A 25910-nucleotide genomic window follows, 5' to 3' on the forward strand; every position below is an offset into this window, starting at 1 on the left:
CTGAGAGCACACACTGTGTGTGTGATCTATGTTGAATTTGGTATCATGAGGACTGGAGGGAGAATCATCAACAGCCTGTCTTTTGCAGATAATACAACCTTGCATACAGAAAGTGAAGATGACCTGAAGCACCTATTGCAGATTAAAGACTACAGCCTTCAAAATGGATTAAATCTCAAGAAGAAAACAAAAATCCTTACCATTTTAGAGCAATAGGCAACATCATGATAGGTGGGAGAAGATGGAAATTGCCAAGGATTTCATTTTACCCAGATTCATAAACAGTATGTCCATAGGAGTAGCAGGCAAGAAATGAAAAGATGTGTTGGGAAGATCTCCGGTCAAGAAGCTCTTTAAAATGCAGCAATAACAGAAACATAGCATGAGATTCCTGGTAATGAAGTTAGCTTTTTAAAAAGGTTGCCAGTGTATATATACCCCATCCTCCACCCCGAAATCATTGGTGGATCAATGAAGTATCATTAAAGATTTAAATTGTGACTGTTAAAAAACGTGCTGAAGAATAAGGATATCCGTTTACAAACTAAAGTGGGCTAATATAAGCCATATGTTCAATTTCTTGGTGTGCATCTGAAAGTCGGACAATGAGTAAGTGAATAGAGAAATAATTGGTGTCTCTGAGTTGTGGGGTCAGAGAAGAGTATTGTGTATCCTATGGACTGTCAAAACAAGTCTATCTTGGAGAAAGTGCAACCAGAGTGCTCTTTAGAGGCAAGAACAGTGTGAAACTTCACCTCACATATTGTGTGCGTGTTGTCAGGAAGATCCTGACCTTGGGAAAAACATTATGCTGTAAAAGATAGAGGTCAGTGAAAAGGAAGATGACCCGCAAGGGGGTGGATTGACACAGTGACTGTAACAATGGACTGCAGCATGGTGGAGATTGCAAAAATGGTGTAGCTTAGGATAAATTTTGGATCTGTATTTTATAGGGTGGCTATAAGCTGTAGTTGACAGCAAGGTACCCAACAACAAAATGATACTTGCAGGATTTTATGAAAGTTGATTTTCCTTCTTTCCCTCTTGACTTCTTACTTCTCTTTTGAACTGTATTTTTTCATTTTCCTGCTATGCAGTTTTAAAGATTATTAGCTACTCAAATTTTTTCTACTAATTAGTGTGTGAATTAGTAAGTTTCTTCATTTCAAGTAAATTGGTTACATGCTAAAATAATTCTTTGCAGAGACTATACATGCCTATAGAAAGTATATACGATTTAATTCTAGAGAGTTTGTGGTAGGAGCAACCTCCAAACAGAGAGTTCTTTCTCTCACTAAAGAGAGTGACAAAGTGAGAGAACAAATTTGTCATACAAGCAAGGAATTTATTTAAAGAACAAATAATTTTGGATAGCATAGTTATTATATTCCCACTTAAGAGGTGGTACTGAACCACAGGCAACTCCTTGACTTTCCTAGTCATTGGCCTCATATTTGTAGGATTCGCTTCTCCCATTCGCAATCATCTTATCAGCAATTACTCATAAAAGCTTGTAAACAGCTACTTCATGACTTTATATTCCCATTTTGAATAGTAATTTCCTAATTTGCCCATTCCTATCAAGCCACATTCTGGTGACTTAGTGGTAAGAAACTGCACTGCAATCCCAAAGGCATGCGATTTTGCATCTGCAAACTGCCCCTCAGGAGAAGGATGGGCGATCTCCTCTCATATGATCACACTGTCTTTGAAAATCCACTGGAGGGTCAGCTACACATCAGTTCGGGCTTGATGGCACACACCACTAACATCAAGTTAGTTCTTTGAGGAGGAAGTGTGTTGTTCCCTTCTCTAAAGAATCTTCTATTCTGCTTGTAACATGAACATCTACACTCATAAGCAAAAACAAGTCCAGAGTAAACCATAAAATTGTAGCAATTTACCCTCACTTACAGGGTAGCATCTGGTCAGGTTCTAGTTAACTCATCCCTAGCCATGGGTGCCAATTGCCAATTCGAGGGTCCGTGCATCTTCCAGTGTTACAGACCAGCTGGATCCTTTATTTCCCTCTTAGCTCTTCTCTAAGTCAGCAGGTGAGGAGTCCTCACAACTCCCTGTAGTGTACATCAGAACAGTAACTCTAAGCACCTTTGTGTGCTGGGTCAACAGATGCCAAACGAACATACCTAACTCTTGTCCACGTCTTCATTACTGCATTTCCACTCATTAAGTGGACCCGGGTTGTCACCACAATGAATATACCAGACTGTCTACTTACTAGCTCTCTGTAACATCTACTTCTGGAAAGGATCTTGTGCTGAGCACTGAGGCTTTTATTGCCTTAATGGATCCAAAGAAAAACCATTTGCTCAAAGTTTAAATATCCTCTATTCTGGAGATTAAGATGCATCTGATACAGGCCATGGTCTTTGCAATCACTTGTTATGTGTCAGAAAGTTGGACAGTAACTAGAGAGGATAGAAGGAGAATTGATGTCTTTGAGCTATGGTGCTGAAGAAGAGTATTGAGGGTACTACAGACTGCCAAGAAAACAAACCGATTCATCCTAGAGAGGGTTAAACCAGGCGACTCCTTGGAGGCAAGGATTCTGACATACTTTGGACATGTTGTGAAGAGGGACCTGTCCTTGGAGAGGCACATCATGCTTGGGAGGGGGGAGGACGGTCACAGGAGGGGAAGGCCCTCTATGAGGTGGATTGATTCAGTGGCTGGGGTAATCAGGGTGGGTGTGTCAGAGACAGTGAGATTGGCACAGGACCTAGCAGAGTTTAGGGCTGTTGTACATAGGGTTGCTATGAGTTGCAAGCAACTCTACGGCACATAACAACAATATTCTGAAGCCCTGCGTGAGCAACTTGTTCATTCTAAGGCAAACATCCCAACTTAGAGATACTGGATGGGAAACAAAGTTTTCCCAGTCTAAGCCCCAGTGCCTTCATTTCTCTAGGGCAAATCCTCTATCCCTTTTAGCATATTCAACAGAGTACTAGTCAAAGGATTACATGCTATTTGCTCTCCACAACTGTTGTTGCTAAGTGTCATTCAGTTGAATAAGACTTATAAGTGACCCCATAAATAGCCAACCTGAACCCTGACATATCCTGTGCCATTCTCATCATCTCTGACATCCTAGAGCCCATTGTTAAAGTCACTGCATCAATCCATCTCATTTGAGGGGTTCTTCTTCTCCTTCTCTGATCCTGTATCTTTGAAAGCATGATGTCCCTTTCCAAGGAATAGCCTCTTTTTGCCATATTTGCCTCCAAGGAGCACTTGGGCTGCACTTTTCCCAAGACCTATCCGTTTGTTCTTTGGGCAGTCCATGGGATAGTTAGTACTCTTCTCCGACTCTACAGCTCAAAAGTATCAGTTTTTCTTCTGTCATCTTGGTCATTAACCAGCTCTCTGATGTGTAGCAGGTGATTGAGAAGACCATGGACTGAATCAGGTGCACCTTACTAATCCTCTAGCTGACATCGTTGCTCTTCAGCATTTTGGAGAGTTTCCTGACAGTAGACTTGCTCAGTGCAATATAGCTCCTAATTTCCTGACTTTTGGCACCAAGGGTGTTGATCCAAGCAAGATGAAATCGTTGACATCAATCCTTTCTCCAGTTATCATGATGTTGACTGTCCTTTGTTTTCTTGATGTTGGGATGTAATACATACTGAAGGCTGTAGTCCTTGATTTTCTGCTGCAAGTATTTCATACCTTCCTCACTTTCAGCAAGCAAAATTGTGTCAGTTAACTACATAACAGAGATTGTTGATGAGTCTTCCTCCAATCTTAAAGCCACATTTTTTTTCATAGAGTTCAGTTTCACAAATTATTTTTTTCTCTCAGCATACAGATTGAATAGATATAGAGAAAGGATACAACCTTGGCATACACCCTTCCTGATTTTAAACCATTCAGTGTTTTCTTGCTCTGTTCATACAACAGCTTCTTGGTCTATGTATAGATTCCATATGAGCATAATTTAGTGCTGTGGGATTTCCATTCTTCTCAATGTTAGCCATAATTTGTATGATCTACAGTCATAAGCAACTCAACGGCACCTAACAACAACAACAACACAGTCAAATGCCTTACATAGCCAATAAAACATAAATAGGCATTATTCTGGTTGTTGTTGTTGTAAGGTGCTGCCGAGTTGTAGGTGACTCATAGCCATACTATGAACAAAAGTCTTCAACACTCGTGTGACTTTCATCCTTTCTCCAGGTTCATAGGCTTTCCAGAGGCAAGCTATTATGGAAGTGGGCACTCACTGTTTTCAGCCAGTATCATACAACTTTTAGATGTTTAGCAAGCAGTTTAAAAGATCTTGCAACAATTAATAAATGGAAACCCAAAATCTCTGTAAATGTTCATTAAAATTAATAAAATTTAATAAAAAAATCATAGATCTTTTAAAGTGCACCTTAGTCTTTAAAGTGACATTATTGCTCCTTAGCACTCTGGAGAGGTCCTTGACAGTAGATTTTTCTCAATGACTTTTGTCTTTTGATTTCTTGATTGCCAGTACCAAGGGTGTTGATTATGTGAATTTAAGTAAGATGACAATTTCAACCCTTTCTTCACTTATCATGTTGCTGATTGGCTCAGTGTGAAGATATATAGCCAATATCCTCATTCTGTTTAAAAAAGATGTTTAAGTGAGTATCTACCACCTAATAGTTGGAAGGGTCAAAATTCAAAACCTAGTAGTTTAAACAGTGTGATACAATTTTCACTTTTACCAGTCCATTTTTTTTATGGACTCCTACTTTAATACCAAATTTTTAAATAATTAGAAGAGTTTTAAAAAAAAAAGAGAGACTGAAGAGAAATGGATTAAATAAACTAAACAAGCAAAACATTTCCATTAACTACAAACAATGAGGTGCTTTTAGTAGTGAGTGAAGAAGCCTAAGCATTTTGCATGGGAAGCTATAGGTGCTAAGGACTGGTGTGTATCAGCTTTTTGGTTGGTTCATCCATATTTGCCAATTCTCGAAGAGTTACAATAGAAAAATCATGCTACTTAGGTGACTCGTTCAAACGTACTGCCTTTGAATTAGTTTTGACTCACAGCTGATTCTCTGTTGGACTTTGAGGATTTTATAAATCACATAGGAAGTGATTGCTAAACTTTCTCCCAAGGAGGCCATTACATATGTTTCCTATATCCATTACTTCATCAACCTTTCACCGTAACCTGTGATTGTAGATGAAGCAACCTTGACCTCAGATGTTAAAGTACCTCCAAGGTCACACAGCTGGGCTCTGACACACATTCACAAAGCAAGATTCAGCCCTAAGGCTCCTGACCCTGTGACTCTTTCCACAATATGCCTGTCTTTTTTGAAAATGAGTGTGAGTCTAATCAATCCTTTTTCTAGCATTAGGAAAGTGACTAAAAATATTTAGTGGGAAAGAAGTTGAGATGAATGATTTTTTTTTTTTTTTGAGATGAATGTCTTAATGAGGTCTTTCTGCACCATCTGTGATTTCCTTGGTTTCCTTGATGGGAAACGCTCCTGGATCTTGCTTTTATCTAATCTGGTCGACTTTTACAATGCCCTCTTCTTCTTAAACTTAGTTCCCAGAAAGTTAATCTCTATCTAGATTTTAAAGGTTATCTTTAAGAATCTAAATCCACTTCCCTCCTCATTGTCCTTGAATTCAGTCCTGAGGAGCTTCTGCTTGTGGATGTTTTCAACTGGAATTCCACTCTGAGATGGAGATATCCTGGCTGAGTTCTATTCTTGAACCTAACAATTCCAGGTCATTGAATGTGGATGGTACTCATCCAAAATTCAGTCTTTGCAGGAAATGCTTAGTGTGATTGTACCTAAGGTGTGGGTGATTGTTCATATTCTCTCTATTCCAATGAACCTCGATTAGTGACAATTTTTTAGTTTTTGACCTTCAAAATTTCTGAAGTAATTGTTTTGATTCACCAAGTGACAAATTCAGCCTTTCCTGAAGGACAAAACAAAGCAAAAACAGACAGTTTGAGAGCTTATCTGTCATTAAAGAGGAGGATGATTTCTCAGCTATTCTGTCATACACAGTGAAGTTCTCCTGTCCCCTTTTATTGCCTGTCAAATAAAGTATATTTAAACACTGTTCTTGTTATGTTGCTATGTGCCATTGAGTTGGAACCTACTTACAGCTGATCCTCCAGTGAGTTTTCAGAGGCTATATATTCCTTGGAAGAAGATTACCCATCTTTTTCCTACAGAGCGACTGGTGGATTTGAGCAGCCTGCCCTCGGGTTGGCAGCATAACTACTTCTTTTTATTTCTGTTACATTCTGTTTGAGTCTTCAAGGATTTGGCCTAATTTGGTTTTCTTAATCTGTGAGATTTCTAAAAAGTCAATACCTGTGTACCAAGAGAATTGATGAATTAATTCTTTTTTAAAATAATTTTATTATTTTTGTGTGCGTGTACTGTCAAATCAGAACTCACTGGTACAGGAGGAGATTGTCCCTCCTTCCCCGGCAGAGCATCTGGTGGATTCGAACCGTTCGCCTCTGGGATTGTAGTTGCAGCTCCTTGCCACTAGGCCACCAGAGCTCCCCCGAATTAATCCTTTTAAACTCTTTTTTTACAGAAACACACACAAGATGGCACTCATCAATAATCACGAAGTAGTGCTTTTGATTTTTGTAGTGGTCAAAGCAAATTCAGATCTTGGATGTGCTGGCCTAGACAGAAAGCTCACTGAGTGCAGCCGTGGAGAAAGCACAGGGTACTTTGTTCAAGTCCTGCTCTGCTTGGTAAGATTATGAGGAGGCTTTGCTTTTCTGAGGTTGAATTTAGCTACTACAGAAAGGAGCTCTGGTGGCTTACTGGTAAGGAGTTGCACTGTCAATTTGAAGTCTTGGAAATTTAACGGGGGATCAGCTATGAGTCAGTTTCTCCAAGCAAGGGCCTTGGAAGTGCAGTGGTTCAGTGCTAAGTTATTAACCTGAGGGTGTGGTTTCTGGAGCAGTAGAACAAGCTGCTGAAGACCAAGCGGGCGCTACTGCAGGAACAGAAGACAGCCAAGGACAGCTGCCTCCCAGGCATTTTCAGAGGCAGCTTGAGGTGCTGTGGGCAGATAAGGATCACCTGGAGGTGGAGCAGAGGAACACACAGAATGCTGTGGAAGACTTCAAGAATAAGTAGAAGATTAAATCAACCATCACATGACTTCCAAGAACAAGTTCCAAGTTTGTGGTGCTGAAGAAGGATGTGGATGCTGCCTACATGAACAAAGTGAAGATGGAAGCCAAGGTATATTCTCAGAACCTCTATAACATGGAGCTGGAAGAGCTGCAGGCTCAGATCTTGGACACGTCTGTGGTGTTGTGGATGGACAATAGCCACACCCTGGACCTGAACGGCATCATCGCTGAAGTCAAGGCCCAGTATGAAGAGATGGCCAAGTGCTGCCAGCTGGAGGCTGAGACTCAGTACAAGATTAAGCCGGAGACCCACCAGACCCAGGCCGGGAAGCATGGAGATGACCTCCAGAACATCCGAAATGAGATTGTGGAGTTGAACCCCGCCATCCAGAGGCTGCAGGCTGAGACTAGCAATGTCAAGAATCAGCACACCAAGTTCAAGGCTGCCACAGAGAATGGGGAGCTGGCGCTCAAGGACAAGCACCCCAAGCAGGAGGAGGAGGAGGCCGCCCTGGATCACGCCAAGCAGGACATGGCCCAGCAGCTGCGCAAGTACCAGGATCTGCTGAACTTCAACATATCCCTGGGCACTGATGTCGCCATGTACCGCAGCTGCTGGAGGGCGAGGAGAACCTGCTGGCCCATGATGGAGTGGGAGCCGTGAACATCTCGGTGGTGAACTCCATCGGTGAGCTGGCCTTCGGGGGAACCATGGGCAGCAATGCCCTGAGCTTCACCAGCAGTGGGAAGCCTGGGACCCTGAAGGCCTCTTCAAGACTACTCATAGGAGTGTTCACAGCTAAGCTCTGGATATGAAGAGGTACTTGTTGCTCCTCTCTGTAGTCACGTAGGGACTCCTGGTCCTACCTTCTAGCCCTGGTCCCAACCCTGAAAGATTCTGCAAAAATCATGTCAGAATTACTTCCAATAAAGCAGCCTCTTTCTGAGGCCTGGTTGGGGGGGAAAAAAGTTGCACTGTCAATGCAACGGTATGCAGTTCTAATCCACCAGCTTCTCTAAGAGAGAAAACCTCCTCCTGGGCAATTCACTACCTCTGAAAACCCACTGGAGGGTCAGCTATGAGGCAGTTCAGAACCAAAGTATACAACAACTACAAAAGGAGAAAGTTGAACTAGAAAACCTTCTATACTTTGTGGCGCTTACACTTTATACGAGCAGTATAGAAGAGTGACTCTTCCATAATTGGTCAAACCACTGGAGTAGGGATGGACCTTCCCCAATCCCTAGTTATGTTTGGTTGTTTGCCATTAACACAGGATTTAACCAGTCAGCTGTTCATAGGTCATCATGAGTCATACTCAATTCAACAGCACCTAACAACAAGAAGAGAACTGAGATGTCAGAAATTTCCATTTGTGACTCAGTCTTGCTTCAGAGCATTTTCTATCCCCTGGCCTGGTTCTACGTAAATTCTAAGCACCAAGTTTTGTTCCTGCAATATGAGCGTTGGAAGTCTCAATTGGAAGATATTCTTTGTTAAGATCTCAATAAAGTTTGTATTCTCCCTCCCGCAGCATTGGTGACAAGTGAGTTCTTTTTCTAAGTCTGTTTTTCAGTTGACTATGTACATACATCGAACAGTTAGATCTGGTTCTAATATCAGTTCATCAGATGTTTATGGAAATATGTATTGCACCTTTCTGAGAATGGAAAAAACACTTCCAGATACACTATAACATTTTAACCTAAAAATATAGTGATAATAATGTTTAGTTGCACATTGCAGGTAGTACCTGCAATTGTTGTTGTGTGTACCGTAGAATCAGAATGAACCCATAGCTGATCCTCTGGTGGGTTTTCAGAGGCAGTTAATCACACAGAAGGAGACTGTCCACCCTTCTGTGGAGCATCAGGTGGCCTTGAACCACGTGTCTTTGGGATTGCATCGCAGCTTCTTGCCACTTGGCCACCAGAGCTCACTTGTTATTATAAACATGTTATTTATATACCATAAATTTTTACTATAATGAACTTCATGGGGGTTTGTTGTAATGATGAGTTGTGTAAGTTGGATCTTTATAACTTGGGGACTTGCTTCTATTTTTATGTTGAGAGGAGACTTCTTTAAAAAAAAAAGAAAAAATGTTCTGAACCCACAGAAACTGTTTCCTAATAGCCAGGCCTCACTGAGCATGGTGATTTTGAAAGAAAGACACTTCCAGGAGCTGTGGTGATGCAGTACTTAACATGTCAGGTTGCTAAGCAAAAGGTCAGTAGTTCTGTCTCAGCAGCTCCTCCAAGGAGAGAGATACGCAGCACTCCTCCCTTTAAGATCTACAGCCTCTGAAACCTGAAGGAGACACGTCATTAGTTGGAATCTGCACAACAACAGCAAGTAAAGCACTAACTACCCACCCAGCCTATTCCTGAGAGCGCCCTAGGTGAGCACAGGAAGTGTGTGCGTGAAGGAACAACATTATCGTACCTGGGACCCTTGCTTTCTTTGAGGCTAATAATATCCATCTCTCTACAGCCCAGCATCCCACAGCCTCATCCTTCTTCTTTATCCTCTTGCTACTGCTTCCAGCTCACCCTGACAAAGCTGACACTCATCCAGGGTGCAGAGGGCTCTTGGTGCTGCTGCCACTGGCTCCTGTCATTCCTTGTCAACTCCAATCATCCTCATTTTTGTTTCCTTTCCACAGTCCATTAACAGCAGCCATCAGAAGGCTGCGTGGTTACCTGCAGCCCCTGACCTTTGGCCTCAGGTATCATGTAGCAAGAGACTGATTCTTGATGAAAAAGAATGAGCCAACCTTAGCCTCTCTCAGCTTCCTGTCACCTTCTGAGGAGATGGAGAAAGGGTGGAAAATCACGAGACGTTTTATATATATAAATTTTTTTTAAGTTAATTCTGCAGACTGCTGTGTTGGTGACATTTCCTTCAAACTGCAATAACTAACCTGTCACAGCCCTACAAATGCTGACAATACAGCACCATGTGGGGTTGACTTAATAAACCTCATTTACATTCATTTTGATTCACTCAGGCGTTGAAAAACATTTCACAGGAAAAACTAGGAACCTCTCCAAGACGACATGATGTTTGCTGATACGATATGAACAGACTTAATAGGCAGCATATATGAAAACATGCATTTCTTGGGTTATTAGCAAACTCACTACTTTATTTTTTTTAAGCATTTACAATTATTCCTTTGAATACTGGTCTGCTAAGCTGTAAAATGTGTCAACATTTACAGAGTTGTTCTGTTGAGTAGATAAGAACATAGTTAACCCTGCCTCTTGAATTGTGAACTTGGGCAGAATCTTAACCTCTCTTAGTTGTTTCATCTACTTAATGGGCATCCTAACAATATTTTTCTGCCAAAAGAACAAACAAATCTGTTTCGGAGGAAGCACAGCTAGGGTGCTTCTTAGAGGCAAGGAGAGTGAGACTTTGTCTCACATACTTGGGCTTGTTAGTAAGAGAGCTGGTCCAGGAAAAAGACTTCATCTGGGAAAGACAGAGGGCCAGTGAAAGAGAGGAAGGCTCTCAACAAGACGGGTTAACACAGTGACTGTAACAATGGGCTTGGACATAGAAGAGACCATGAAAATGGTAAGATAAGACTCCAAGCTGCTGTTCATAGCATTGCTATGAATGAAAGGCAATTCGGTGACATCTCCCAATATAACAACAAGTAACACTTCTTTACTGAATTGTACTAGTCAGTTGGAGGTACACATGGCTAACACTCTCAACTACTAATCAGGTTTTGCAGATTAGAGTTGAACTGGAAGGGCCTTGGAAGAAAGGCCTGGAAATCTCAATCTGAAAGAAATCAGTCATTAGATATTATGTGGAGTGTATTTCTACTTTTATGCTTAAAGAATCACCAAAAGAAAATAATTGACTCCATGAAAACTGGCTGCATAATAAACTTTCTCAAAATGCAATGGCTCATAAGGCAAGCATTTATTTGGAAGTTAGGAGCCTGGAAGTAGCTATTGTTGTTCTTAAGTGTTGTTGATTGGACTATGATTCATAACGAACCTATGAGTTACGGATCTGAGTTTTGTTCTATCCTGTGCCATGCCCACAGTCTCTGCCATGCTCAACCTCATTGTTGCAGTCACTGCATTAATCCATCTGTCGAAGGGGTTTGCATCTCTTTTTCATTGAACTGTTATCTTTCCTAGCATGATTCTTTTTTAGCCAATTGGCTCCTTGGAAGTAACTGTTGTTGTGCACTATTGAGGTGGAACCCACTCATAGCTGACTCTCCAGTGGGTTTTCAGAGGCAGTTAATTACATGGGAGAAGATTTATCTCACGAAGCAGCTGGTATGTTTGAACCTTGTGCCTTTTGGCACAAGGCAGCGCAACTCCTTACCACTAAGCCTCCAGAGTAACTTGGTATTGTTAGATAACATTGAGTCAAGTACGATTTATAGCAATCCAGAGTAACCAGACAGTGTCAATCTGTTTTGTGTTCTGTGCCGGTATTCTTTCTTTACATATAATTATTCTCTGGTTACTTGGTGTTTGTAAACTTGGCTGTCAACCTCTTAGTAGCTCAGACTTAAGACATCATCATATTTCACTCCTTCATTTTCCTTATTTGCCATTTCACCTCAGTATTAATAATTCTATTCAGAGATAATCCCTTACTTATCTCTCCTTTCTCAACTTCTCTGCTTCTTCCTATTTCAGATCTTTCTTATCTCATCTTTTACTTAAAAATTAGCCCTTCACCAACTTCCCTTAATTTTCTTTCTCTTATAGTCTTACACACTGATGTTAGATTCACTTCCCTATTGTGTACCTTTCATTATCTCAGCCCTCTCTCTTCCTGGTTTTCCTAGATGTGGAGGCTGAGGCAGGGATGCTGGTATACATGATTACTGAGATTGTGATTTTAGGAGAAACCTCTTACGGAACAAGGAAAGCAGGGAAGAAGTTGGGCACAATGTGTTTTCAGTAAAAGTCTAGCCTCATCCTAATTGCTCTGGAGCATAAATTGTCCCAAAGAGGTTGTTTATAAAGAGGCAGGATGTTAGGCCTGCTACACCTGCATGGGAGCAAATCACTCACCACAGGCCATCCTTACAGCACAGGAAGGCCTTGGGAGGGGGGCTTCTGAAGGGAGTCATTAGCAGACAACACCTACATCAGCTGGAAATGGTGGTACAATGCCTAGCAAAGGGGTTCTGTGTGAGACATCAACATCAACTGCTACATCCTCCTATCAGAAGTGTAATACTTCCTCCTGATTTCAGATTAAAAAGTTTCTATTCTTAGATTTGCCATTTAATTCCTTCTATGATGTTACTCGCTCAGCATTTCTTATGCTCAAGGAACTGAAGAACAAATTCAAACCTCAAGTTGCTATCATCAAGGATGCTTTAGGCAGAGTATTAAATGATTCAGGAGGTATCAAAAGAAGATGGAAAGAACATACTGAGTCATTGCATCGAAAGGAATTAGCAGACACAGAAGAATTTAATGAAACAACGTATGAGCAAGAGCCTATGGTGATGAAGGAAGAAGTTCAAGCTGCTTTGAAAGAAATAGTAAAAATAAGGCCCCAGGAATAGATGGTATACCAATTGACATATTTCAGCTAACAGATGCTGCCCTGGATGTGGTCACCAAGTTGTGTCAAGAAATTTGGAGAACAACCACTTGGCCAACTGACTGGAAGAGATCTATATTTGTTCCCATTACAAAGAAAGGTGACCCAACAGAGTGTGGAAACTATAGAACAATATCATTGGTTTCACATGCAAGGAAGATTCTGCTGAAGATTATCCAAAAACGACTGGAACAGCACATCAGCAGAGAACTGCCAGAAGTCCAGGCTGGGTTTAGAAGGGGTCGTGGTACTAAGGATATTGTAGCTGATGTTAGATGGATTTTGGCTGAAAGCAGGGAGTACCAGAGGAATGTCTATCTGTGCTTCATTGATTATGCAAAGGCATTTGACTGTGTGGACCATAACAAACTGTGGCTGACTCTGAGAAGAATGGGAATCCCAGAACACTTGATCGTTCTAATGGAAAACCTATACTTGGACCAGGAGGCAGTCTTCAGAACAGAGCAAGGGAACACTGCATGGTTCTAAATAGGAAATGGTGTATGCCAGGGATGTGTCCTACCTCCATACCTTTTCAACGTGAATGCAGAACAGATCATCTGAGAGGCTGGGCTCTATGAGGAGAAATGTGGCATCAGGATTGGTGGAAGATCTATCAACAATCTGCGTTATGCAGATGACACAACCTTGCTTGCTGAAACTGAGGAGGACCTGAAGCACTTGCTGCTGAGGGTCAGGGACTGCAGCCTTCTATATGGATTGAGGTTCAATGTCAAGAAGACAAAGATTCTTGCCACTGGACCAATTGGCAGCATCAGGATGGATGGTGAAGAGGTTGAGATTGGTTACAGCTTTAGTTGGCTTGGCGCCACAATCAACACTCTTGGCACCAGCAGCCAGGAAGTTAAAAGACGTATTGCGATGGAAAAGTCTGCTGTTAGGGACCTCTCTAAAGTACTCAGCAGCAACGATGTGTCTCTGGAGACTAAGGTGCGTCTGGTATAGGCCATGGTCTTTGCAATCACTTGTTATGCATCAGAGAGCTGGACAATGACCAGGGAGGATAGAAGGAGAATTGATGCTTTTGAGCTTTGATGTTGGAGAAGAGTGCTGAGAGTGCCATGGACTGCTAAGAAAACAGATTCATCCCAGAGAGGGTTAAACTGGGCTGCTCCTTGGAGGCAAGGATTCTGAGGCTTCGTCTGACATATTTTGGTCATGCTGTAAGGAGGGACAGGGGCTGGTCCTTGGAGAGAGATATCATGCTTGGGAGGGTGGAGGGCAGGCCCAGGAGGGGAAGGCCCTCTGGGAGATGGATTGATTCGGTGACTGGGGCAATCGGGATGAGTGTGTCAGAGACAATGAGATTGGCACAGGACAGAGCAGAGTTTAGAGCTGTTGTACTTAGGGTTTCTATGAGTCGCAAGTGACTCGACGGCACATAACAACAACAACATGATGTTACGTTGTCTAAATCACTTTTTAAATCCCTGTTTATCACTGCTGTATTGCATAGAATCTGGGTTCCAGCTAAACCCCAGCTTTCATTTTCCTGGCCTCTCCTGGAAAAGCACTTCCCTTTCCATCCTGTACTACCTCACTTTGGACAGTGTCACCAGCACTGCCATGTTTCTTCAGCAAACTCAGAAAGAGAGAAGATGGAAGCAGAGATATCATCAAAGAAATAATAAGAATGAAATTTCCAGAAAGAAGAATGTGTCTTTTCAGATTATGATAAACTACTGAGCATTTAACTATAATCATTATGACATGTCAGAACATCAGAAATGAAGAGAAGATTCTATGAGCTCCTCAGAGGTCACACACAAAGATTTCAAAATCAGAAACTAGGGCACAATAGAAGAAAAACCTCATCAATATGAGGGGAAAATAATTTCCAAGTTAAAAACTCAGCATGATTATTAAATGTGAGCCTTAAAATCTAACAAACACACTCCAAAATGAATAATCAAAAACTCTCTCCTTGAGAACGCCACTTGAAGGAGCAAACCACCAAAATAAGAGAATAAATCATGCAGAAGAAGACATTATATTCAAGAAACTGGGGATCCAACACGTAGAAGAAATGAGAATTCATGAAATTGCATTAGGAGACACCTGGCCAAGTGGTGGTCTCTAATTTGTAAACAGAAACAACTGGATGCTGGAGTTAAAGTACGAAAGCAAAGAAAGCAGGAAAGAACTTAAATCAGTTCTAGCCAGTTCTGTATCTTTGCTTTGTGTTCCATTTTCTGAGAAAGTTCCTCTGGTTTCAACTTGGTTGTTAAGTTTTTTAATATTTTTTCCACAATTTTAAATTTTAGATTTTTTTTTCTTATTCTCTGAATATTTCTTTTAATTACTTCTCTCTTTATCTTAATAAGTTTTGCTGGCCATTATATATTACACATTCTTTTTGCTTGTTAGTCTATTTTATTTATTGCTTAGTAATAAATTACTCTATTCCCTCTCTCAGCATCTAATACACTTTTGACTGCCTTGTTTGTGAGAACAGAACAAGGCTGCTTTACCAGCTGATGTAATGTTAATTTTTGTCAGTAGAGGGTGCTGGAGGACACTACAGGAAGCAAGGTTTCTCTTCCTGGTTCCAATGTACTTTTCTTCCTGCTGTAGCACTCTGTGGCATTCCTATAGCTTTTGTACAGGCAAACTTGTGGAGCTCACCTCCAGCAGGTTTTGGTGGCACTTCTGCAGTCGCCTTCTTTATTAGTTATGTGGTTGTTCTAGATCGCCTGCTGATGGTGAGTTCATGGACGTCTTCCAAGAGTATTGCCAATAGTCCCTTGGATAGATGATTGCCCATCAGGCTTTGCCTACTGGCACCCTAATGAGATTTTCCTGTTTCCATTTCTGCCCTGCATTTCCCTGAACTACCGAGCTTATCATCTCCGTGAACATCTCTATAATTCAGTGGAATGCAATTATAACCTCAACAAGGTCTAAATCTTATGAATGAGACTTTGTGATAGCTAATTGATCCTAGAATTCCTAGGGATAGATGGACAACCTGTTGAACTATTTGTTGATCTATGTAACTGTAGTTCTGGCCAACAACTTGTCTCTAGACCTAAATTAATATAAAAAACCCACATCCCTTAATTGAAGGGAATGCTCAGTTCCCTTGAGGAAGGACACGAGTATGTTTTCATAAGTTGTTGTTTACCATAGAGTTAGAACTGACCCATAACTGACCCTCTGGCAACGTTTTAGAGGCAGTTAATCACATGGGAGGAGATTGCCCAGGCTTCTTCTGCAGAGCAGCTGGTGGCCTCGAACTGTGTGCCTTCAGGATTGCAGCATAGCTTCTTGCCACTAGGCCACCAGAGCTTTTCATAAGTAAACACCAATTTTTTTTCAAGACTTATCCCAAAGAAACTCAAATAGCTTACTAGGGTGACGATGCACTGGGTAAAGTGTGATAACCACAGTTTTTGGTGATTACTAGACAATGAATATCTCCTTGTTGTTGGATGCCATTGAGTTGATTCTGACTCATGATGGTCTGATGTACAAGAGATTGAAGCCATGTTCAATTCTGCATCATCTTCACAATCTTGGCTATGTTTAAACCGAGTGTTGCTGTGTGTCAGTCCACTTTATTGAGAGACTTCTTTTCCTTCACTGGCCATCTGTCTTCTCAAGTGACATGGTGTCCTTTCCCAAGGATGGAAACATCCTTGGTAATATGTCCAAAGTATCTGAAATGAAGTCTCCCAATATTTTCTTATAAGGAGCAAACTCTACTTATTCCAGGAGAGAGTGATTTGTTCTTTTGGCAAGCTGCCAACACACGATTCAAAAGTTCTTCAAACTTCCTCACTCATTGTCCAACTTTCACATCCATTTAAAGCTGTTGAAAATACCACAGCTTGAGTTACATGCACCTTGGTCTTTAAACTTACATCCTTTGTTCTTTAGCACTTCAAAGAGTTCTTTGACAGCATATTCTCCAAATGCAATACATTGTTTGATATTTTTTTTACACTTCTGCTTCCATGGATGTTAAGTGTGAATGTAAGTAAAATTAAGTCCTTGATTATTCAAAATGTGACTCTGGTCCATCGGTCAAAGTAGGAGCTATAATAATATAATAGATGTCACCTTAGCTGATGTTTAATTCAATATGCTTAGTTCATCAGTTGACCCACTCTGTGATTATATTCCTCAGGTACTAAATGTGTAACACTAACATATGCACTTGGTAAAAACAAAAATCACTGCAGTTGAGTTAGTTCTGACTCATGGCAACTTTTCTCATAGGCTCCTGAGTCTATAAATCTTTGGAGGAGGAGACTGTTCATCTCTGTCCGGTGGAATGGCTTTTGAATGCTGCTAACCTTCTGGTTAGCAGCCGGATACGGTTTGCACTTTGCCACCAGGGCTTCTTATGTACATGGCATCTCTACGGATTCTCATGTTAACCCATAATAGGCTTATTGTGGTTGGAAGGGCTAAGTGGAAATTCTTGGAATAATTTTGGGAAAATTTTATGGATTTAAACTATCATTGAAGTATATAAATTAGAAGGAGTGGTAATACTCATCACAAGCCTATTTAATTCACCTGCTTAGCCTGTACAATTGTGACCTGTCCAGAAGGATTTTGGAGCATGACTCTAGACTACCATAAACTACATCCAATTTATGAATCAAATTCTAACTGCAGTTGTTGTCATAGTGTATGATAACTGGAGCAAATCAATTCCCCTTCTTAAATTTTGTAGGTAGTTATTGACCTGGTAATTCTTTTCCCCCCATACCAGTTTGAAAGCAGTTTGCTTTTACCTGGCAATGCCAACAATATATCTTCACAGTGGTGCCTCAGTTTATATGTATTTTCCTGCTCTGCCATAATATAGACTCTGCAGACGTTGATTATTGTGACGTTTCAGAAAACATCATACTGTTCTACTTCATTCATAATATTAGGCTAACTGAGTGATGAGCGGGAAATACTATGTACTTTAGCAAGACATATGCAAATTAGAGGGTACTTTAGCAGCACCCAGATTGACAGCTCTGTGCAAGTTTTGTTAGTATTTCCCAGCCAATTTTCTACCCATCAGCCTTAGCTCTTTGGCATTTTCCTGGGGCAGGAGAGTTCCAGATTGCCAGTTCAAAATTGCATCTGAATCCTGAATTGCATGCTTGCCAGTCTAAGCATATAAAATGAGGATAAATTCTGATCCAGGAAAACAGTCAACTTTTTTGATCTACTGGCTTTTTCTTCTTCTCTCCAGTGAGATCTGAATCCCCCTGCCCTGGAATAGAATTCCTTGCTGCATTAGTTGTTTACTTAGATGCTTTCTCTTCACCATAACAGATTTATGAAAGAACCCAGGAAATTATGGAATACCAATTGATATGTTTCAGAAAACAGATGCAGCCATGGACATGCTCACTAGCTTATACCAAAAAATTTGGAAGACAGTTACCTGATCAACTGACTGGCAGAGATCATAATTATTCCCATTCCAAATCAAAGTGATCCAGAAGAGACTATAAAAAAATGTCATAACTATTACATGCAAGCAAAATCTTACTGGATTACTGTTAAAATGACAGGAACAGTTCATTGACAGGGAACTACTAGAAATTCAACCTGGATTCAGAAGAGGCTGTGTAATGAGGAATACCATTGTTGATGCCAGGTGGATCTTGGCTAAATTAGACAATACCAGAATGATGTTTACTTGTGTCTTATTGACTATGCAAAGATATTTGTCTGTGTGGGTCAAAGCAAATTGTAGCTAACATTGAGAAGAATGGGAATTCAATACCATTTAATTGTGCTCCTTTGAAACCTATATAGAGACCAAGAAGCAGCTGTCCAAACAGAATAAGGGAACATTGCATATTTTATAAATAGGAAAGATATTTGTCAGGGTTGTATCCTTTTTCATACCTTTTCAACTATACACTGAACAAATAATACCAGAAGGTGTACTATATGAAGAAAGATTGGAGAGAGAATCATCAACAGCTCAATTTACGGCTGAATCTTGCTTACAGGAAATGAAGGCTGAGATACTTCCTGTAAAATAGAAAAGACTACAGCCTTAAATATAGATTACATCTTAACATCAAAGAAACAAAAATTCTCACCACTAGACCAATAAGCAACATCATAAGAGATGGAAAAAAGACTGAAGTTGTCAACAGCTTCATTTTACTTACACCTACAATCAACACTCATGATAGCAACAGTCAAGAGATCAAAAGGCATGCCACATTTGGAAAAGCTGTTGTCAAGGATCTCCTTAAAGTACTAAAGAGCAAGGAAGTTAGTTTAAAGACTAACGTACACTTGATCCAAGTTGTGGTATTTTTCAATTGCTTTGTGTGCATCTGAAATATGGACAATGAATATGAGTAACGAATAAGTAGATTTGATAGCTTTTAACTGTGGTTTCAGTGAAGAGTATTGAATATTCCAGGGACTATCAAAAGAACAAACAATTCTGCCTTGGAGGAAATGCAACCAGAGGGTTCCAGAGAGACAAGGATGTTGAAACTTTGTCTTACATACTGTGGGCATATTATAAGAGGCTGTCCTTGATTGGGTCAGTGAAAGAAGAGAAGACCCGACCCTCACTGGGATGGATTGACATGGCAACTGCAACAATGAGCTCAAGCATGGAAGATGTGAGGATGGCTCAGGATAGGGCAAGATCAGATCTATTGTTAATAGTTGCTATGAGACTTAATCAACTGGATGACACCCAACAATGATAATAGGTAATTATTTGCAAATTATTAATAATTATACATATAAACATTCCTTGCTCAAATTACTATATATGTTTATTTTCCGGACTATAACATTAACAATAAGGTTGTCTTCATTATTTTCAATATTTCCTTTGGATTTCTAACTTCTTATGTTAGAGTCATATTTTTTACTTTGTTTTTTCTTTTTAATTTCCTAATATATGTTTTATCCCAAGTTCTAGTTTTCTATTACAAGTTTTAGTATGTATTTTTATTAGGATCAGGTAATTCTGAATTAAATTAATGATAGTTATTTTGGGAACTCTGGTGGCTTAGTGGTAAGGAATTTTTCTGCCAACCAAAAGGCACACAGTTCAAATTCACTAGCTGTTCAACCAGAGAAAGATGGATAATCTCCTCCCATGTGATTATACTACCTCTGAAAATGTACTGAAGGGCCAGCTATGAGTTGGTTCTGACTTAATATTACATAAGAGTAACAAAAATTTTTAACTTAGGCAGCTCTGGTAGCTCTAGTAAGAAGTTGCACTGTCAAAGTTACATGGTTTAAATCTGTCTACTGATCCATGTGAGAAATATGAACAATCTCCTCCTATTTCAGAGGTTCCAATTAAGCCTCTGAAAACCCACTGGAGGGTAAGCTATGAGTTTGTTCTGACTCAACGGTACATAACAACATTTTTAACTTCATTATTATTTGTTGTGTTGTTGTTATGTGCCATCGAGTTGCCTGCAACTCATAGCGACCCAATGTACAACAGCCCTAAACCCTGCTCTATCCTGTGCCAATCTTATATTAGGGAATTACCATGGCTTAGTTTTAAGGACTCATGCTATTAACCAAAACCACATACATGGTTTGAATCCACCAGCTGCTCTGTGGGAGAATGTCAAGCAAATTACTACTTCTGAAAATATGCTGGAGGGTCAACTATGAGTCAATTCTGACTCAATTGTACATAACAACAACAAAATCAACATTATTCATATTTAGTTTCCATTCATATGGTATTTAAAAACAATAACCACAAAAGATTATGTTTTGTTTTTGTTGTTGGATGCCATTGAATTTGTCCTGACAGTAGCCAGGAAATTAAAAGATGTATTGTGATGGGAAAGTCTGCTGTTAAGGACCACTCCAAAGTACTGAAGAGCAATGGTGTCTCTTTGGAGACTAACACGCGTCTGATACGGGCCGTGGTCTTTGCTATCACTTGTTATGCATCAGAGAGTTGAACAGTGACTAGGAAGGATAAAAGGAGAATTGATGCCTTTGAGCTGTGGTGCTGAAGAAGAGTATTGAGGGTACCATGGACTGCTTGGAAAACAAACAGATTCATCCTGGAAAGGGTTAAACCAGGCTGTTCCTTGGAGACAAGGGTTCTGGGGCTTCATCTGACATATTTTGGACATGTTGTAAGGAGGGACTGGTCCTTGGAGAGGGACATCATGCTTGGTAGGGTGGAGGGACAGTGCAGGAGGGGAAGGCCCTCTATGAGGTGGATTGAGTCAGTGACTGGGGTAATCGGGATGGGTGTGTCGGACACAGTGCGATTGGCACAGGACAGAGTAGAGTTTAGGGCTGTTGTACATGGGGTTGCTATGAGTCGCAAGCAACTCAATGGCACATAACAACAACATCAACTATATGTACAAACATCCTCTTAGTAACTGCTTGACTTAAGCCTATTGTTGCATCCATTGTGTAAATTCAGCTTACTAAGGTTCTCTTTTCTGACTCTCTACTATGCTAAATGTAGTATATTTCTCCAGGTATTAGTCTCTCCTAATAACACTTGATTGTGTTAGACAAAATCTCACCATTTTTGCCTCTAAGAAACATTCTGGGTACACTTTTTCCATGACACATTTGTTTGTTCTTCTCGCAGTATATTCAATATTCTTCACCAATACCAAATTGCAAAAGCATTGCCTTTTCTTTGGTATTCTTAATTCATTGCCTATCTTTCTCCTATGGAAAAGCTAGTGGATTCGAACTGAATGCCTTTGGATTGGCAATACAACTCCTTACCACTAGGCCAGCAGAGCTCACTCTCACCTTTTGAGGTGACCAAAAATACTATGGCATAGGTCAAATGCACCTTATCCCTTAAAATGTCATCCTTGCTCTTTTGCTCTTGTTTTGCTATTTATATTAAATTTCATTGCACTGATTGCAGTGTAAGAAATTGTGATAATATTTGACTTTTCTTGTTTATTAAGTTTATTTTATAATTTAGTATAAAATTAAGATTTCTAAATACCCTGAGTATGCTTCAAGGCATATTGTTTATTCATTTTGTGTAGAGCTACCACAGCTGACTTCCAAAATGGATTACCATTGATTCCTAAACAGAATGTGCAAAACATGTGGTGTAAAACAGAAAAAAAATTCGTGAAAATGCCCCGCCTTAATTAAATGGTATGGAAGAAACTGGAGGAACCTCCAAACTATGACCCTTAGTTTACTTTTAGAACTTGGAACAAAATTCACCCCTGTGACTTGCCTGATCCGGGCCATACTCTTCGCAATTTCATGCTGTGCATCAGAGAGCTGGAAAATAACTAAGGATGACAGAAGAAGAATTGATGCCTTTGAATTGTGGTGCCTGAGAACAGTGTTGAACACACCATGGACAGCCAGGAGAACACATGGGTCTGTCCTGAAGAGGGTGAAATTAAGTTTCTCTTGGAGGCAAGGATTTTGAAGCTCCATCTGACATTCTTTCGGGTACATGGCCAGGAGGGCCCAGTCCTTGGAGAAGGATATCGTGCTCGGAAGGCGGAGGGACAGTGAGAGTAAGACCCAGAACGAGATGGATTGACACAATAACTGGAGCAGTGGGATTAGGTGTCTTGGAGTCAGAAAGGCTGGCTCAGGATAAGGTAGGGTTGAGAGCTGTAGTACTTAGGGTTGCTATGATTTGCAGGTGACTTTATGGAACATAAAAACAACATTGTAAAGTGAATAATAGCACCAGGAGTTGTTCTTTAAAGGAGCTATGCATACTAAATGAAAAGGTCAATTTCAGCATTTGCTCAAAGATAGAGAGCTTAGAAGGCAGGAAAAGTAGGTTAGAAGGATTAATGGAAACAGGAAACACAGGGAGGAAGTGGCAATAGTGTAGTTATGTTATAGATATTTCAATTAATACCAAAACCCCAAATATGCATGAATGGTTAAGTGAAAAGCCCAATATTCTCTATAAACACTTAGTTGTGTCTCAAAAAACCTTCCAAAGCTACCCAAACATTGTTTTACATTATCTTTTGCTTCATAGGTTTGAAAGTTCTGTCAAATAAATGGTAGAATTTACAAGCTATCAGTTATATACACATTTAACTTTACAAGGCTCTGGTGGCCTAATAGTAAAGAGTTGCACTGCCAACCCTAAGGCACATGGATCTCCTCCTTTAAAGAAGAGAAGAAGAAGAAAGATAGTTAATCTTCTTCTGTGTGATTTACAGCCTCTGAAAATCTGCTGGAGGGTCAGCTATGAGTTAGTTCTGACTTCAGGGCACATAACAACAACAGACAATAATAAATTCTTTTCTCAAGTGGTCACACCACTTTATAATACACCAGTAGTAGGTGTGAGTTCATGTTGCTTTGCATCATTATTAGTACTTGGTATTTTTAGACTTGTCAATTTGGTTCATGCTTTCAGTTTGATCCCAAATATTTTAGTATGTTTTTAATCCCACAATCCCTTCTAAGATTCCTACTTAAAGTTTTTTATATTTCCTTTGGGCTTTCTCTTGGAAATAAAAAATAACATTTTGTAACTCTTCCTCCTTAGTGGAAACTATAATAACTTTTCAATTAATTTTTCAGCTATAGTAATCACATAACTTTTTCCATATGTTTAATCCCCTACTCCTAATATCATGTTTGCATGTTGACTATCGCATGGGATTTGGACTAACATCCTCCTCAACAAGAGATGGACAACAGCATGAGAGACCAGCAGCAGTGTGTAGTTCAAGGCATTACAGAAGTGAGAGGTGGTCATATTAAGAGGTGGTTGGGGAAGGGAGGGTTTGACCGACCAGGTAGCCAGGTGTGCAAGGAATGGGGATATAGCAGGGAAAGGGTAGAGACAAGGCACACATGCTGGTGGCGGGGGGTAAGGGAGGGTGGCGGGGACAGTGAATATATTGATTATTTCTGGAAAGGAAGAGTCTTTCATATGCTAGGTAAAAATGGTTGTGAGATATTCTTCTAACAGTGAACATCCAAATTAATACAGACTAGGAAGAAGGATTGGCCATCCACTTTTGAAATATAACAGGCCTTTGGAAACCCTGTGAACACACTTAGAGTAAACTAACAGATATGGCAACTGAAGCTGAGCCCTCAAATTTAGAAACACAAAGGAGGAGGAACAGTTGTAAGAAGAAACTAATCAATGAAATGTGGAATGCGAGAAGCATAAAAGAAGGAAAACTAGACATTGTAAAGAAAGAAATGGAACACATAAATATTGACATATTGGGTATTAGCAAAAAGAGGTGGATTGACTTGGGACATTTGAATCCCACAATCATATGATCTACTATAGTGGAGGTGAAAAGGTGAGAGAAAAATGGGATCAGTTTCATGTTAAAAAGACCATTTCTAGATCCAGGTTGAAATACAATATTGTGAGTGACAGGATAATATCCGTATACATACAAGGAAGACCTGTTAATCCCACTATCATTCAAATCTATGTGCCTACAACCAGAGCCAAAAAGGAGGAAATAGATTATTTCTATCAACTGTTGCAGTCAGAAATCGATCAAATGTGTAATTAAGATGCATTACTAATAATTGATGACTGGAATGCAAAAGTTGGAAATCAGGAATAAGGATCAGTGGTCAGAAAACATGGACATGGTGACAGAAATGGGGCAAGGGATAGAATAATAGAATTCTGTGCAGTCAATGATTTTTTCCATAGCAAATACCTTTTAAAAAATTTTTATTATAGTAAATACCTTTTACATGAAACATAAACACAGGCTATACACATGGATTTCACCTGATGGGATGCACAGAAGTCAGATCGATTACATCTGTGGAAGAAACCATTGGAGAAGTTCAATATCAGCTGAGGAAACTAGGCCAGGTGATGATTGTGGAACATACCATAAACTGCTCACATATGCAAGTTCAAATTAAAACTAAAGAAAGTTAAATCATATCCACAGGAATAAAAAATTGACCTTGAGTCTATCCCCATGAATTTAAAAACCAACTCAGGAATGGATATGAGGCCTTGAACACTAATGAACAAAGACCAGATAAGCTGTGGGAAGTTATCAAGAATATTGTTCATGAATAATGAAAAAAAATTACAAAGAAGGAAGAAGAAGAAAAGACCAAAATGGATGTCAGAAGAGACTTAGAACACTGAGAAGCCAAAGCAAAGGGAAGAAACCAAGAAGTTAAAGAGCTGAATACAAAATTTCAAAGGGCCACTCAGAAGGCAGGGCAAAATATTATAATGAAATGTGCAAGGAGCTGGAGTCACAAATTCAAAAGGATCAAACTCGCTCAGCATTTCTTAACCTGGAAGAACTAAATAAACTCAAGCCATGAGTTGCGATGCTTAAGGATGCTCAGGGCAGAATATTGAATAATTGAGGAAACATTAAAAGAAGATGGGAGGAGTATACAGAGTCATTGTACCAGAAAGATTTGTCTGACAGAAGAATTTCAAGAAACAACATATGAGCAAGAGGCAATGGTGATGAAGGAGGAAGTTCAGGCTTCTCTAAAGAACTTGGCAAAAAATAAAGCCCCAGGAACTTATGGAATAACAATTGACGTCTTTCAGCAAACAGATGCTGCTTTGAATGTGCATACCAAGTTGTGCCAAGAAAACTGCAGGACAACTATTTGGCCAACTGAATGGAAGAGATCAGTCTTTATTCCCATTCCAAAAAGAGGTGACCGGACAGAGTGTGGAAATGATCTAACAATATGACTAATATCACACACTAACAAAATCCTGCTGAAGATTATCCAGAAATGACTAGAACAGTATATTGACAGAGAACTAACAGAAATACAAGCTGTATTTAGAAGAGGTCGTGGCACTAGGGACATTATTGCCAGTGCCAGATGGATCTTGGCAGAAAGCAGAGTACCAGAAGAATGTCTGTGTTTCATTGACTATGTAAAGACATTTGACTGTGTGGATAACAATAAAATGTTGCAAACCTTGAGGAAAATGAGAATCCTAGAACACTTGATTGTGCTTATATACAACCTATACTTAGACCAAGAAGAAGTCCTTAGAACAGAGCAAGGAAACAGTGCATTGTTCCAAATCAGGAAAGGAATGTGTCAGGGATGCATCCTGGCCCCATAACTTTTTAATCTATATACAGAAAAGATCATTTGGGAAGCAGGACTTTATGAGGAAGACTGTGGCATCAAGATTGGAGGAAGACTCATCATCAACCTATG

At 40.0% G+C, this 25910-nt stretch overlaps 1 pseudogene; it reads left to right on the forward strand.

Moving 5' to 3' along the window:
• The first annotated feature begins 6598 nt into the window (after window positions 1–6598).
• On the forward strand, window positions 6599–8463 carry LOC102843596 (annotated as a pseudogene).
• The last annotated feature ends 17447 nt before the right edge of the window (window positions 8464–25910 follow it).

This window comes from Elephantulus edwardii, unplaced genomic scaffold (genome assembly GCF_000299155.1).
Source record: "Elephantulus edwardii isolate Elephantulus edwardi_28Jun2011 unplaced genomic scaffold, EleEdw1.0 scaffold00187, whole genome shotgun sequence".
Taxonomy (NCBI): Eukaryota; Metazoa; Chordata; class Mammalia; order Macroscelidea; family Macroscelididae; genus Elephantulus; species Elephantulus edwardii.